Source organism: Drosophila santomea, chromosome 3R (assembly GCF_016746245.2).
Source record: "Drosophila santomea strain STO CAGO 1482 chromosome 3R, Prin_Dsan_1.1, whole genome shotgun sequence".
Classification (NCBI taxonomy): domain Eukaryota; kingdom Metazoa; phylum Arthropoda; class Insecta; order Diptera; family Drosophilidae; genus Drosophila; species Drosophila santomea.
Window position 1 is genome coordinate 12,621,056 of NC_053019.2, and position 14,663 is coordinate 12,635,718.

The 14,663-nt window shown below is 41.9% G+C and overlaps 1 protein-coding gene across 2 annotated transcripts in view; it reads right to left on the minus strand.

Annotated features, from left to right (window-relative positions):
* LOC120451173 (octopamine receptor beta-3R) overlaps nucleotides 1-14,215 on the minus strand; it is a 37,519-nt gene extending 23,304 nt beyond the window's left edge. For both annotated transcript variants that reach the window (XM_039634610.1, XM_039634609.1), the window contains exon 1: nucleotides 13,306-14,215. The gene's annotated coding sequence lies outside the window, so the exon portion shown is untranslated. The remainder of the gene's footprint in view (nucleotides 1-13,305) is intronic.
* Nucleotides 14,216-14,663: the final 448 nt, after the last annotated feature.

Consider the following 14,663-nt stretch of genomic DNA (forward strand, 5'->3'; position numbering starts at 1 on the left):
GTTTGCTTAAATTCTGACTAATGAATTAAAGATATAAATAGTTTAAGTATCCATAAGGAAGTTGTAGCTTAAATACGAAACATAATAAAACCGAGACAGGTTTACCTTTATTTATTTTGTTTTGCGGTCTAAATATCTACACTTTATGTTGAGCAAAATGATAAGACCTGTTATTAGAGAACACTATCAGTTCAGTAAACCAATTAACATTAAAGAATATAAATTGATTGCCAAAACGTTTAATGAAAATTCTATTTTTATGTGTTCTTATACTATATATATATTCCAGTGACGCCTTGGGATATACATCGGCATTCAACTAAGTCAATAATAGATATTTTATATTTATAGCCATTAAATTCGGCATTCATCTGAGTCAGTCCTAGATATTTTATATTTATTGCCATTAAATTCAAGCTTTCAAATGTAAACACAATCTATCTAATACACTTCATTTAATTTCTTTCTCTAAAACTGTGCAGTGAAATTGCAAGAATTGTTTGTATTCATCCACTTCAATGTCAGCTGTATGTTACAAAGCTAATTTGGCCGGACAAGTGGCTTAAAAATAAATCACCTGCAAATATCAAATTCAGGTGCAATGGACGGGTAGAAATTCAGTGAATGAAAAATGCATGGCAGAGGGCATTGAGCACTCGACCGGATTGCGTGACAATGTGAAATGTGAAATGGCACTAACCACAACCCAAAGCGAACCCTCAATTATTTGCCTTTTGGCACTGACCTTCTGTTTTGAGGGTCGATTATGGGTTTATTGATAGATGACCCTGCCACTCAGGCGGACTTTGTTAACGGACATCCATAATTGACAGCCTTTTGCTCGTTTCCTGTTCAGAAGACCGCCATTCGATTCGATTGCACGGCTACAAATAATTATAATAAATGGCTACCATTTTGGAGCCAAACTGACAGAAGCAGATTGCAGGATCAGTGGTTGTTTGGGTGTTTGGCAGTTTGGAAAACACACGCTCCCGTTGGTAATTAACTTTTTAGTGGGTTATTGGTTGAATTTTGTTGCCACACCTTCTAAATTTCATATTTCGTTCGCAGGACATGGCTTTAATAGTGATGCAGGCCAATTATGAGGTGATTATGACGTTGGTCATATGCAAATGAGCTTTCCCGGCTCTCGGGTCGCTTGGCGACTTTTAATTGCTCTTGTGCGAGTCGATGGGTCACTTTCGTTTGCCCCCGCCCCACAACGGATGGGCGTGACCGCTACTGTTGGCCATTTCGGTTGCATATTGACAGCTGAAGGGGAGAGAGCGATGGGGAGCACCCATCAGAAAGCGCTTAAAGTGTCAACTTTTAAACGCTCAGCTAATTGCACTCAACGTCCGGAATAAGCTACAGACCAAATTTGTTGCACTTAATGAGCAAATTTACAAAACATTTGAGCACAATTACCGAGCAATTTAAGTTAAATGAACTGTGTCTGATGTTTTATTCTCCTCTTCTCTCTTTTTTTTTTATCCTGCCCCAAATTATTTATAAGGCCACGACAAGCACACAAACGCTGCTGATGAGGCAAATGATGGGCAAAGAGGAGCCAAGTCTAAAAAAATGTGAAGATAAGCGAGAGCTAACTGGATTAGCGTGATTATGTAGATATATATTGTACATTCTTGCAGAATAATTACTTCATTAGGCATTGCAATTATTTTCTGACAATTTCCAAGTTATGACTGCCAACTTGCAAAAATTCTGGCTAATTAGTTAGTTTAAAGCTGGTAGTTATTCAATTCCTCTTGCATCGGAGCCATTTGCATTATGAACTTGTTAGAAGTTATCATCGAAGTTTGATCTTTGATAGTTAGAACTTTTGTGATACAACTTTAATGACTTTCCAAAGAAAACTTTGAAATTACTTTATGAGTCATCATCAACATCTTCATTTGGAGGCTGGGCTAGTTGGAACAAACCTTTGTTCGAATTTAGACCATAAACTGAATTTACTACCTTAATGTTTGTGCGATAATTTATTTGTGTATACGTAATTTAACTACCCTCTATATTAAACAGTTTAAATGGGTTTATTTTTCTGTCCCTTCGAAAGCAACATAAATTTTTTGCCATTTGTTTTGTTTCACTTGGTTTTAGTTTAGATTATTATACTGAAATCGTACCACCTACAGCATAAATATATGCATAAATATAGGCAATGTAAAAACAGGATAAGTGGGGGAAAAAAACTGAAACTTAAAACCAACTGGCTGCCGAGTTGGGGAAAGTGGCTTTAGGGCTAGTTTTCATTGCTGGATTGCTGGCACTTGATGGCAGTTTTATTGATTTGTTGTTGCTAGAAACTTTTCCTTTCACATGGCCCGAATTTATGGCCCCAACATCAACAAACAATGGCGGCCGAGAGACCCTGAAAACGCCGCCAAAAATTTGCATTCGCTTGAGCCAAGGCTGCTGTAGTTTGTTTTTTCCCACCACTTCTGGTGTTTTTCGCATTATTCCATTTTGTTATTCACATTTTGTGCCATGCGGTACGAAAATGTTGACCAACGAATTTAAACAGCGTACTAGTACACCCATTTACTTGCCGTTCCTTTGATATTAACGATCCCTTCTGCATATAATGTTCATATATTCGCATTTCTACATTTCTGTTGCCCCTCGTAATGCGATGGGGAAGACAAAAAACATTAGCATAAAGTGCTTGTGAAGCAATTCCGTGCACTGTGCAAAAAAGCGTGCTGCGGGAATTGTTGGCTGCCTTTTGGGGCTTACAAATTTCTGTGGGGGGCGGGGGCGGCACGCATCAAAACCGCACGCGCTAATTAAAAGAAATAACGAAACAAAAAACTATGAAAACAATAGAGGAAAAAATGCTGAAAAGCAGAAGGGGTTGTGTTTGCCCAGAAAATTACTCATACGCCGCTTGGTACGTGCGCCCAGCTGGTAAATTGTTTTTAATTAATTTTTATGACCTTAAACTTTACGCCGCATCCTGTGATGCACGGCATTCCTCAGTTGACTCATTTTGAGAAATAGAATGCAATTAAATTCGTTAGCCAAACAAAAAAGCCACTATATAAAGGTTTTCACTATTTCATTCGAGTTCAATTTGGTAGTGGGTGGGTCACGCTAGAAGGGGGTTAGGGAAATGGAAAATCCAATATGGGAGAATGGAGAATCATTGAAGCGTTAACGGTGACAGACAAGGACGTACTCGAGATTTCAGGGTGGGTCCTTGGCCAGCTTCATTTAACTTTTACTCACGACTCGACCACCCACACACCCAGGCACCCACACACCCAGGCACCCACACATTGTTGTTGGTCTGCAACTATTGCAATAAATATGAAGGCCATAAATGGCTGGGCTACAGAATGTCACGTGTTCGCCGCGTAGGCGGACATTGGATGTCCCGGCTAATGCTGCCAAATCAGAGCTCAAGTTCGTGGAAAGGGGCTCAAAAATGTGGGATAACTTCTAAAAATCAAACCACCATCTGGCCCATAAATAATGCATCGCATGTTATCCAATATGACTTTAAATAGCGCTAGGACTTTTCTAGACAGGAATTATGCTATGACTTAAATACAAATATAAGAAACTCTAAGGATTATTAAACGTTAAATAAATAATTTCAAATGCAAGACAGACACGAAATAGCATATTCAGTAGTGAGTTTCGCCTGTAAAGTAATTTGAGGGAACCTTTAATCCCGGCGCTGTTCATTTCACCTAATCGTAAACCCAAACCAACAGCCTTTGGCCATCCGGCAATGACTTTTACCCGGCTACTGATACTGCTTGCCTGTTTCTGTTTAATCTGCTTCCCTTTTCCGGGCCGATTTTTATTTTCTCCCGCTTGTGCTGGCGTTGTTGCCAGGCGAACGCCTCGTCAGAGGCTTATAAAAAATGTAGACAAGTGCCGCCAAGTGGCAAGTTCCAAGCTCCAAGCTCCAAGCGCCAAGCGCCCAGCTCCAAGTTGCGAGTTCCAAGTGCCGTTCGCCGCTGCCAGGGGCAATTGGGCAACGCATTATGTCGTAGATTACGGCCTTTTGCATTATTTATGTGGGTCAGCCGACGAGCGGCGAAACGGCCTTTAATTGGATCGCAAGTGGGCCTAAATGTGCAGTCAGCTTTAGTCCTTCGTCCATCCGCATCTATTTTTAAGATGCCCACTCGAATGTTTCACTCGCAGCCCGCGGCACGTAATTTTCCCGTGTGTAATTCCGGCTTAATGTTAATGGGTCAGTTCACTAAAAATTAAATCTGCACACTTATTACCTGCCTGAAGTGCGAGAAATTAATTCTGGGATTGCTGATTTACGTGCGTATGAGTGGTAAGGGCTCATCATATAACACATACTGATACTTTCTTATAACACAAATATTTAATATTTATGGAATAGTAGTCGTTTCGAAAAGATTGTTTAGTTTGTAACACTGAGTATTTAACACATGACTAGCAATGTAATACAAAAGTTTGTTTGGTACACAAATTACACGCTTAAAGTGAATAAAATAAAATTAATTTGGCGCTTGGAAATTTATGCAGAGTTAACTCAGTGCGAAGTGCATTTTTCGTTGAAATAGAGGAATAGAGGAATTTCGCGTGCGGAATGCGCACACACAAAACTGGCCAAAAATGGCGGGAAAACCTGTAAGTTGCAGCTACAACAACTGGCGCGTTGCCAAGGTGCATGGGTTCCATGGCTGGAAAATCAGAGGAAAAGCGGGGGAGCGGAGGAGCGGTGGTGCCTCCGTGACGTGGCCTAATGGTATTGAAAGGCGGGCAGTAAAGCGGGCAGACCAACAGAGAGAATTGCACGCATATTAACACAGCGCCTGCACACACACACACTTACTAGCCCATAAGGGCCAAAAGAGAGAGAGCCAGCGTTTTACTCAATGAATCATGGCCAACAGCTGATTTATATTTGTGAGCCAACAGTACCCGTGTGTACGTTAGTGTGAGTGAGTGTGTGTGTTGGCAGCGATTGGTGTCCTTGAAACTGTTCAAGTACGCTCGACAAGTGCACCAAGTGTCTCATTGTGCATTTCTCAGTGTGTCCGTATGTCCGTGTGTGTCCGTGTGAGTCCGTGTGTGCGAAGGCCACTGTCAGTGGCAGCGGCAAGGCAATGCCATTAGGACCTGGCCAGAACGGAATGAAACGGAACGGAACCTCAGCCCCACTTTGTGCCACATCCTCGGGTGCAGACATGTCCCTTTTCCCGGCTGAATGGCCAGGAAGACAAAAGTCCAAGCCACTGCAGATAATTGACAACGAGCTGCTGAAAATCAATTGAGTGACTTTGCATGTACGACTTTACTTTGCCCCCCGGCGGACCACTCGCTATTGTTAGGGATGTTGCGGTTGTTGTATTGGCCAACTGTCAGTGGTGACCAGGCTTGAATGGCAAATAAGGCAAAAGGATAACGCAAAAGGGGTTTTCTCTGCATAGCAAATAGTGGCTTAAATGTAAGTAAGCAGCTTAAAGGTTATAAATGATCATAAGTTTTTTGAAATATCCTGTTTCTCACAACTATTGATAACGCTCAACGGAATATATAAGTAAATTATATATTGATTTAAAGCATCTTTTTTGTTGAAAGAAAGCAAATTTAAGATAGAAGTTCCTATCTTTTAGGAAAAATAGATTGGATGGTTCTGGTGAACCTTTATAGTTAGCCCAAATATAAAATGTCTTTCGGATTGTTACAACTATTATAAAGGGAAAGTCGGCTCAAAAAAGGCTTATTCGTTCACACTGGCTTTGGTTGCCATGGCACTTTGTGCCCGTTGACATTACATTGGTACAAAGATGAAAAGCGCGCTAAAACTGTATAAAATCCCGCTGCAAATGCCGTTGGCATCCCTCGCCCCATTCGGCATTTAGTGAGTTACTGGGTTTACTGAGTTAACTGGGTCTCTGCATCTGTGTTTTGGCCGCATGCTGATGCGGTTTTGTGGCCCACGTCGTGATGTTTTCCCTTAACCAGCGGGGCACACACAACTCGATATTGGCCCAGACTCAGAGCCATTCGCAGGTGTACGCAAACACAGGTATTCTTAGCCAGGTGGGCGTGGCGGAATGACATTGTTTGGCTCCGCTGGCTGGGGTAAACACGCTGGGCGCAGACGGCGTGTCGCTTGCTCTCTTTGCTTTTTGATTAACGTTTTAACGATTTGCGCAAACAATTGCGGCAGTAACGGCAATCACTAACAAGGAGCACTGTACCTTTATATATACATATATATATATAGAATATATACCCGGATTACCACTTGTGGGCTTCGCTTGTTTTCACAGCCAAGGAAGTGCTGATATTATTCCTTGCCGGGGCAAAGCAATTTTCGGGATTTACTCAAGCTCATGTGAGGGAGAAGAATATTTCATTTTATTAGAGTTTTTTTATTTTGCCTGTTTTTGCCAGAGGAAAACAAGAAAAAGGCTTTTCTGCTATATGAAATGGTGGCATATTATATACAAAGTTCCTATAATTACAACTACAACCAGATCTCGGAGTTTCGTACTTCAACTTGACATCAGAAAGTACAACAAATTTTTCCGAATTAAAATAAAGCAAACCTACACCTTTCTAACCCTTTTCTGCAACATTACATGATACGCCAAGTTATATAATTTTCTTTTGTTTGCTGACGAGTTTCGAAAAGTGCACGAAAACAACAATGTCCTTGTCAATTTCCAGATGTAATTTCCCGGAGTGCCCGAGTAGAAATTCCTCCGCAATAGTAAGTAGGAAATTAACTCCCGGAAAATGGTCATTTGCTGTCTGGCGTAAATTGAACTCGGCTTGATATGCACATATTAAAAACGCTTTCAGCGTTTATATGCATTAAATTGCACTCGCCGTGATTGGAATGGGAGAACTTAATTAGGCTGTTTAGTTAAAGTGCTCGCGTGTGGGGCAGGGATTTCTCCACCTCATAGGGAGATTTTTGCATTGTGACAACCAAGGCCATTGCGACATCTTCAAGGACTCCGCTGAGTCCTTTATTTTTCCCCGGCCGAGATACGGGCAAACACAATCAATAGTGGCTTCATTATGACCGTCTATTTGCAGAGTGTACCCAGTTAGCTAACTAGCTTCTGGTTCGGTTGCCAGTACTTTGCATAACCGAAGAAAACTGGAAAAGCTTGGAGTGCTGGGCGGAGGGAAGGGCGCGGAAAAGGGCGGAAAAGTAGAACTGCTGCACTTCGGCTTATTGCCTACGCGCAGCTAGCAGCCATTTTAGCCATTCAGCCATTGTTGACTTGTTTGCAAATTGGTTTCACCAGCTGAATACTTCGAACCCGAGTCCTTCGGAGTGCCATTGGCGTATTCTCCTGTCGCTGACATCCCGTCATCCTTACGTCCTTACGTCCTGGCTGCCTTCATTTCAAATTACTTGGCTGCGTAAATTAGGTGGCAGTGGCCCAACTCCCATCTTTATATTTTTCCATCTCGCCTGTTGACATTCCGCCATGTACACTCGCGTACTTGGCAAATGTATGTGTATTTTTCATCTTCTTTGTAGTACAAAATTTGATTTTGGTTTTGTTGAACGCGGCTAATTTCATTTTGTCAGACCTCGACCTCGCACTTGTGAACCTCCCCGCTGAAATTCTAATGCTGAGTGATGTGGCAGGCCTAATTTCATTAAAAACGGTGCAAAAAAAGGAACGAAAAACCAAATGCTTAACAGATTTCTGCCAAAAGACAAAAGAATTTGCCAGAAAAAAGTGGAGAAAAACAAGTAGCAACCCGGCTCATTTTTAACTTTCTCTGTGCTTTATTTAACTTTAACCTTTTTTATGGCTCTCTGTGTGTGTGTTTGTTTGTGTGTGTAGGCTCCTTAATTAGAAGCCATTTTCACTGGCGGCACTGAAACATCCCATACCATAGCACACCATTCCATTCCATGCCATAGCATTCCCCTCCAGTCTAATGAGCCTGAGCCTGATTCGGATTCTGTATCTGAATTTGATGTTGATTTTGATTCCTTCGGCTACTCTCGCTGCGTAGCTGTTAAACATAATCAGGGTTCAATAAACACAACCCAAGTGGGGTTGCCAAAGTTGCCAGCTTCTATGAACTGCTCGGCTGAAAATGCAAATCAACAGCTTAAAATTTAATTTAGGCGTTAGCAATGTAAATAAAGTGGCGGGGGGGTGTGGCAAAAGTGGAGTGAGGTGCTGTGTACTTAGGAGCAGCTCGCCTGAGTGACCATTTATGATTTGGGCCTTGTCCCAAATTCAATTCCGAACATTTGGTTAACTTTGTTAAAAAGTCGAAATTAAAATGAGGCAAAAAGTCGCTGGCCCGGCTAAGAAAATGTGTTGACCGCATTGAGGTTACTTTTTTGTCCCTTACAGGCCGCAACTAAGTTGAAGTTGCGTATACGCCGCGTGTTCACAAAATAAATTGAAAGAAAAGCAAGCCAGTAACTTTCACTGTCTAGCGTTTTTCATTATTTTTGTTTCTTTTTGTCGACCGAAACGAACAAATTGCACGGCTCAAAGGGAAGTTGATGAGCTCGCGAAGTTGGCCATAAATTTCGCTGAAGAATGATTTCATTTTGTGCCCGGCAATGGCGACACGTTAATCTGCAGCGACTGGAGCTCCCAAATCCCTCGGTGTCTCCCAGTGGGCGAGTCCCGGGCACGGAGTCGACTCTATTGAACCCACATATAAAATCAATAATAGCATAAATAATATACGTGTGGAGTTTTGTGGGGAAAGTAGAAAAAAATTGGAAACGCCTGAGAGACAAAGGCCTAGGCCGACAGGGCAGGTCCATTGGGCCATTGGGCCATCGAAGGACCCGGGCAAAGAGAGTCCTCCCTCGACACATGCCTGACACAATACAAAAATGAAAGCTAAGCCCAAAAAAAATGTATTGGGGAGGATAACGGGCAGGAGACCCGGCCACACTGAACCTTTAACTAACACACAAAAGGCTTTCTCAACGGTTTCTACAGTTGCAGGCTTCCAAACGGTGGCAAGACAAAAACCGTCTACACAGAAAAGAATTCTTAATTGTTCTCTTCACTTATTTATACACTTTTTGTGCGGAAGTGTGCTGATATAAGACTGTGGAAAAGCGGTTAGGTCGTTAAATGTATTTTGAATTATGAGATAATGTAGATGTTAGCGTTTGAAAAGCTGGGAACATTCTTAACCTGTATTTATATTGTTTCATTGTTAACTAGTTATCTATTAGTGATGAAATCAAATAAAATCGGTCTAAGACGGAATTTGATCAAATTTAAAACAAAGCTGAACTGATTTGATCAATGTATAATATTAGTCTGAGTATTTATATAACTTGAAATTCGGTACATAAATACAAGCCAGTCTTTTTATTTTTTAAGTGTGGTTTAGAGTTACAAGTGAGAGCCCTTTCAGTGGTGGGAGGAGCGGCTGAGGGGGAGTAGGGCGAGTGCAAAGTAAACATGTCGAATGAAGGATACTTAAGAAGCTCTGAAAAGAGGGTCGCCCGAAAAGTTGACTCGCTGCAGGATTTCCGTAAGTGACTTTGAACTGGCTGCGGGCTATGTATCAGTGATTTGCTGGTCCTAAACCTTAATATGCATAGAATCCTCTTAAGGAATCTTACCCTTCATACTTGGTTGTGGTTAACAGGATAAGAGATGATAGTATGGTCTTTTTTAAAGAACTAAAGAAGTTTGGGTATTGTTAATACACTTGTTGTAGTTTATGGTCTCGTGATATTGATTGATATAATGTACTTTAGATACGAAGAAAATAGGAGAAAAAGCACATTAGTAACATTAATCTTCTCATTTGTTAGTCTTTTAAGTTCATTTTCTTGATTTTGTCACCAATCCTAACTCTTCCATTGACCCACGACCTGCATTGCCAGCTCTCTAGTTTATTTGGCTTTGCCACATTACAATATTATAAACAATAATCCGCTCCAAAGGGCGCAACACAAAGTGGAACAATTCCAGGGACACAAGTGGGGGCTCCGAGACACTTTGACACACTCTTCCGAGCAAACTCACCCAGATGTCCTGGGATGTCGAGCGCCACTTAATGACATAAACACTGGCAACGGCCGTTGGCCCGTGAGTTGTGGCATCTTGGGCTTCAGCTCTTCGGGCTTTATGGGCATCTTGGCTGCTTCCCGGGACCACCAGCCCATTTCAGCCGGAGCTCCGGCGGAAGTTGTCCTAATGAGAAAAGCGTTGAGCCGCCAATCCGCCATTGTCGTCCTTGCTCACCACCGAAGACCACAAAAGGCAGTGGGTTGAATGGGGAATGGGGCATGGGAATCGCTGGCACTAATATTATTAATTTGCAACTTTTGCTTTTGCTGTTGCCGCTGAGCAATAAAATATGCAGAAAACGGACGACGGGCGAGTTTCCATTTCCATTTCCAGACGAGCGCGCCGGGAAAATGCGAAACTGATTTAAATGCTTTCTTGAGCGTGTTTCCGGCTTCGGTTGTAAATATTTGCTTAACTGATTGCACAGAGAAGAGGAGAGTTGGAGTCGGTGAAACACTTTTTCGAATTAAGTTCTTTTTGCTGCTCTGATTGCTTTTTGTGGTTACTTTATTCTTCCGATTTTTCAGATTTTTCCTATTTTCCCGATTTTGCAGTTTGTATCTGCTTTTGGGTTCTATTATCTGCTATTATCGATTCGACTGCAATTGGTATGAAATGCAAGACTTGTGGTCATCTCCCAAACGAGTTTGTCAAGCCAAAGTTGCAACAAAGTGCGAACAATTTGCGGTTAATAAAAACCATTACCAGCAATCTCGCACAGAATGTTGGTAATTGAAAATCAAATATAAAGTGTAAGTGCAATGATTTCTTGTTGATGATACTGGGAATGTGTCTTTCGATCGATTGACAACATTCTTTAATTAAATTTTCAATCAAAGCATTCAAATCTCTTACAAATCGCATCATTACGCCAGCTATGAATTTGATTAGCTTATGGCTAAATCCAGACAAACAGACACGCCAATCGGAACAACAATGGCATGCTAAAATGGCTCAAGGCATTCATTCTATTCATCATTTATCCAGCCATTTATCGGGAGACATTCGAGATGCCTTCGGTGGCTGGGGACCACCCGCTGATGAGATATTGCCCGAGTAAATGAAGGCATTTACATTTAAAACATTTATGCGCAAATATTTGCCGTCTTTAAGGCCATTTGCCGTATCGGGTGGGCCATATTGTCTTACATTCGGCATGGGTTACGGTCTTTGCAGTCTTTGCACACAAAAACAGAAATAGAAACAAATTTACATTCAGATTCTGAATCTGAATCAGAGTCCCACTGAACTCGAAACCATTCGAAAGTTTCCAGCAAATAAAACATCCATACACGAGCATACGCATGTATGACCAAACAATCTGAAACTCGACTGTATTAGTTAAATTCAAACTTTTTCGAGCGTAACTTGAAAAGTTTCAATTTGTGCATGACAATCGCCGTCTGACAGTAGTCCTCCTCCTCTACTGTCTATCTGTCTATCTGTCGGCGCTTGTGCGTGTGGACCGTGTGTCATTTTAGTTCCCTGCGACACTAAGAGAAAAATAACCCTTGAAGCCCTTGAAGGCCCTTGAAGAAGGCAAAAAATACTCAATATATTACTTAAATTATAAATATTGACTGAGAACAACAATGGAATATTTGCGATGCTCAGCTGCACTAGCTTGTTAATCTGTTTTTCTATAAAATATTAATACTTTATAAAAGGCTTATGAGTTTTGTTGGAATGTACGAGCCTATAAATTGCTGGAGATTTCTCCGAATCCACTAAAACCAACGCAATGTTATTTCATAAAATGTATTCGCCATCTGCACAAAGTTTAGAAAGCTGAGTAAAAAACTTTGTGCAATTCACAGAACGAACAGAGTTCGCAAGCAATTGGCAGGGAACTTTTGGGCTTTTGCTAAATTTGATTTCAAAGACGGCCCGGCCCGAATTTCAATTAAATGCAAGTGCACCCGTAGGGGCAAATCGCAAGTGAAGAAAATCGATAGCCAGACTCAGGTGGCGTGCTAGTCGCCTTCGCAAAACCCAGAGGCTTTGCTAGCCAGCCAGTTCATTCACGAATGCGAATAAGGCCAAAAGGCTGTTGGCCAAAGGTGAGACACTTGGGGGGATCCAATTCGAATGGGAATGGGTTGGGCGCTGTGCCCTCGGCTGAGCGAATCAAGTGGCAAATGCCAAATGGCATCCTGACCTGACCCAGCAGGAACAGGAGCATCAGCAACAGAAGCCAACTCAGTGGATGAACTCGACGACTGCCGGCAAATGGCACACTATGCACTATGCACTATGCACTATGCACCATTTGCACTGTGATACGGGAATGGAAAACTAACGAGAGGAAATTGTGTTTCAGAAATGCAATGAAAAATTATTGTGGAGCAGTGAAGCGGGCACGGATATTTGTCGCAAGTTGCTACAAAAAAATCAGATGAATGTGCATCAAGTCGGGTAGAAAGGAGCTGTGCACGTCCACAATACCTTATCAAATAAATTGCAATAAATGTGTTTCGTATAAAATGTGAAACTCAATGGTGCGAAACGCATCAATAAATGGCCTTTATTTAAATAGTTATGTCAATTTACACACTATTTTATATTTCCATCCAAAAATATAGTTGCTTTGAGTTTCATTCTAATTGACTCACATCAAGATAGCCAACAACATTGCCCTGTGCAGTTGAACTTGATACTCAGACCTTGTCACAAAATGTGATTACCTTAGTAAGCTCGCTGGAAACAAAGACTTTTACGATTATCTTAATAGCCAGATCCTAGACTTCAGACTCTAAGCAAATAAAATAAATTGCTTGGAATAGTAAATTGTCTACTGAATTTTTAACCACTGTTCATTGTGCGATTTGTATCATTAGGAGGCCCCAAACAAACCAGGACATTCTGGGCAGCTGGTGGCAGGCTGGAAGAGGAGTTGAGTTTGGAAAAGCCGACGGCGGAATATGTACATATTTAAAGTGTCGGGCAACTAAGGATTTCAACTTTATTAAAAAAGGAAGAAGGCGGCCCGATGGCAATGGGATATGGAGATGGCTGGTGAAGGGTGGCAATGGTGGCGATGGTGACCCCGACAGAGCCTGTCGCTTAACTAGACAGCACTTTCAGTTTACGTAACCACTAAAAATGTGCTCTCCGTTTTCCGTTTGCCGTGTGCCTCTGTTTTACTGTGAGTTTGTGTGTGCTTTTCCAGCTTTTCCTGCTCTTCCTTGCTTCTTTGTATTTTTCACGTGCCGCGGAATGGAGGAGAAGTTCTATATTGTTTGCTTACTTGCTCAACACGCGCCCTATGTCCGCCGCTCCTGATGATGATGAGCGGTGGAATGGCCGGAGGATTGGCAGGATGAGCGCCCCTGGCGCGCCGCCTTCATTGTCCTTCCTGATTTGCCTGCTGCCGCCTCGACTTGGCTGCCTCACCGAAATAATGAAACTTTTCCCGTTTGTCTGTTGCTTTTATCGCAGTTTATTGTTAATGCTGTTCTACTTGTTGTTATTGTTGCTTTTTTTGTTGGTTGATAACAGCTCAAACTTTTTAACACGCGCGGTTCGTAATTTTTTAATGCCTTCGATGTTTGAGATATTCCTTCTTTTTTGTATTTTTCTGGGTGTGTGCCAACAATTTAATTTGTCATTAGCTCCCCAAAACGCGGCTCTATTTATATTGCTGTCCGCACTCGAATAAGAAAAAGGACACCCAAAATCGATTTGTTAAAATGGAATTTCTTTTTGATTTCTATACCCATGCCAAGAAAAGTTTCCCGCAATTTCCCGCACGTTTTTCCTGTATTTTTTTTTTTTTATATTTTGTATATATATAAAGTGTAACGTAAACACGTACAAGACGACCCACAATCACAGGGCTTACGACTTACGGCAGTCATAAATGGAGTTTCGTGTCGGTTTTTGTAGTGCCGCAAAATCGAAACACGCACACGCGAATTTCACTGTCCAGCCGGTTTTTCGAGATGTATGTTTATATAAATTGATTTTCTTCTTTCTGCCACATGTGAAAGATGCCAAGTATGTATGAGAACAACTGTCACTGGCACTTTGGCTACGTTTTGTGACAAGTGGCCACAGGTTTCTATTGGCTTTCGTTGTGGTTTTTGTATTTATTGCTGGCTCGCAGGCCGTTCTTGGCCTTTTTTTTGCGGGGCAGCAATCCGTGGCGATGAGCGCCTGCTCTGGTAACTGGCCACTGACTGAGTCTCGGCCAAGAAATGTGGCCAAGTCCTTTGGCGGCAAACCAACACAGGACGCGGCGAATTCGAGGAAGAGAGCTTCTGCGCAGTGTGAATTGGCGGGAAAAGGATATTTCAAACTCAAGCAGAGTTGCATGGAGAAGTAGTGGTAGTAAAATTTAAAAAAAAATTGGTAAGTTATGCTTAAATACTGTGGATGTCGGGCTACGTAATATATTTTGTAGCATACCCACTGTGGGATTATGTGCTGGCGTTTTTTCTTGTAAATTAGCTTCCTTGCTCCAATACCTTTTGAGCAACCCTGTTGAAAGGCAACCTCTGAACAGCTGATCTACCCTCCAGTCATGCCAACCCACACCCCCCTTATAAGCACCCAACCACCCCAAAGTGCCGAATTTCCCGCGCGAGAAAAAAAAAGAAGGAAAAC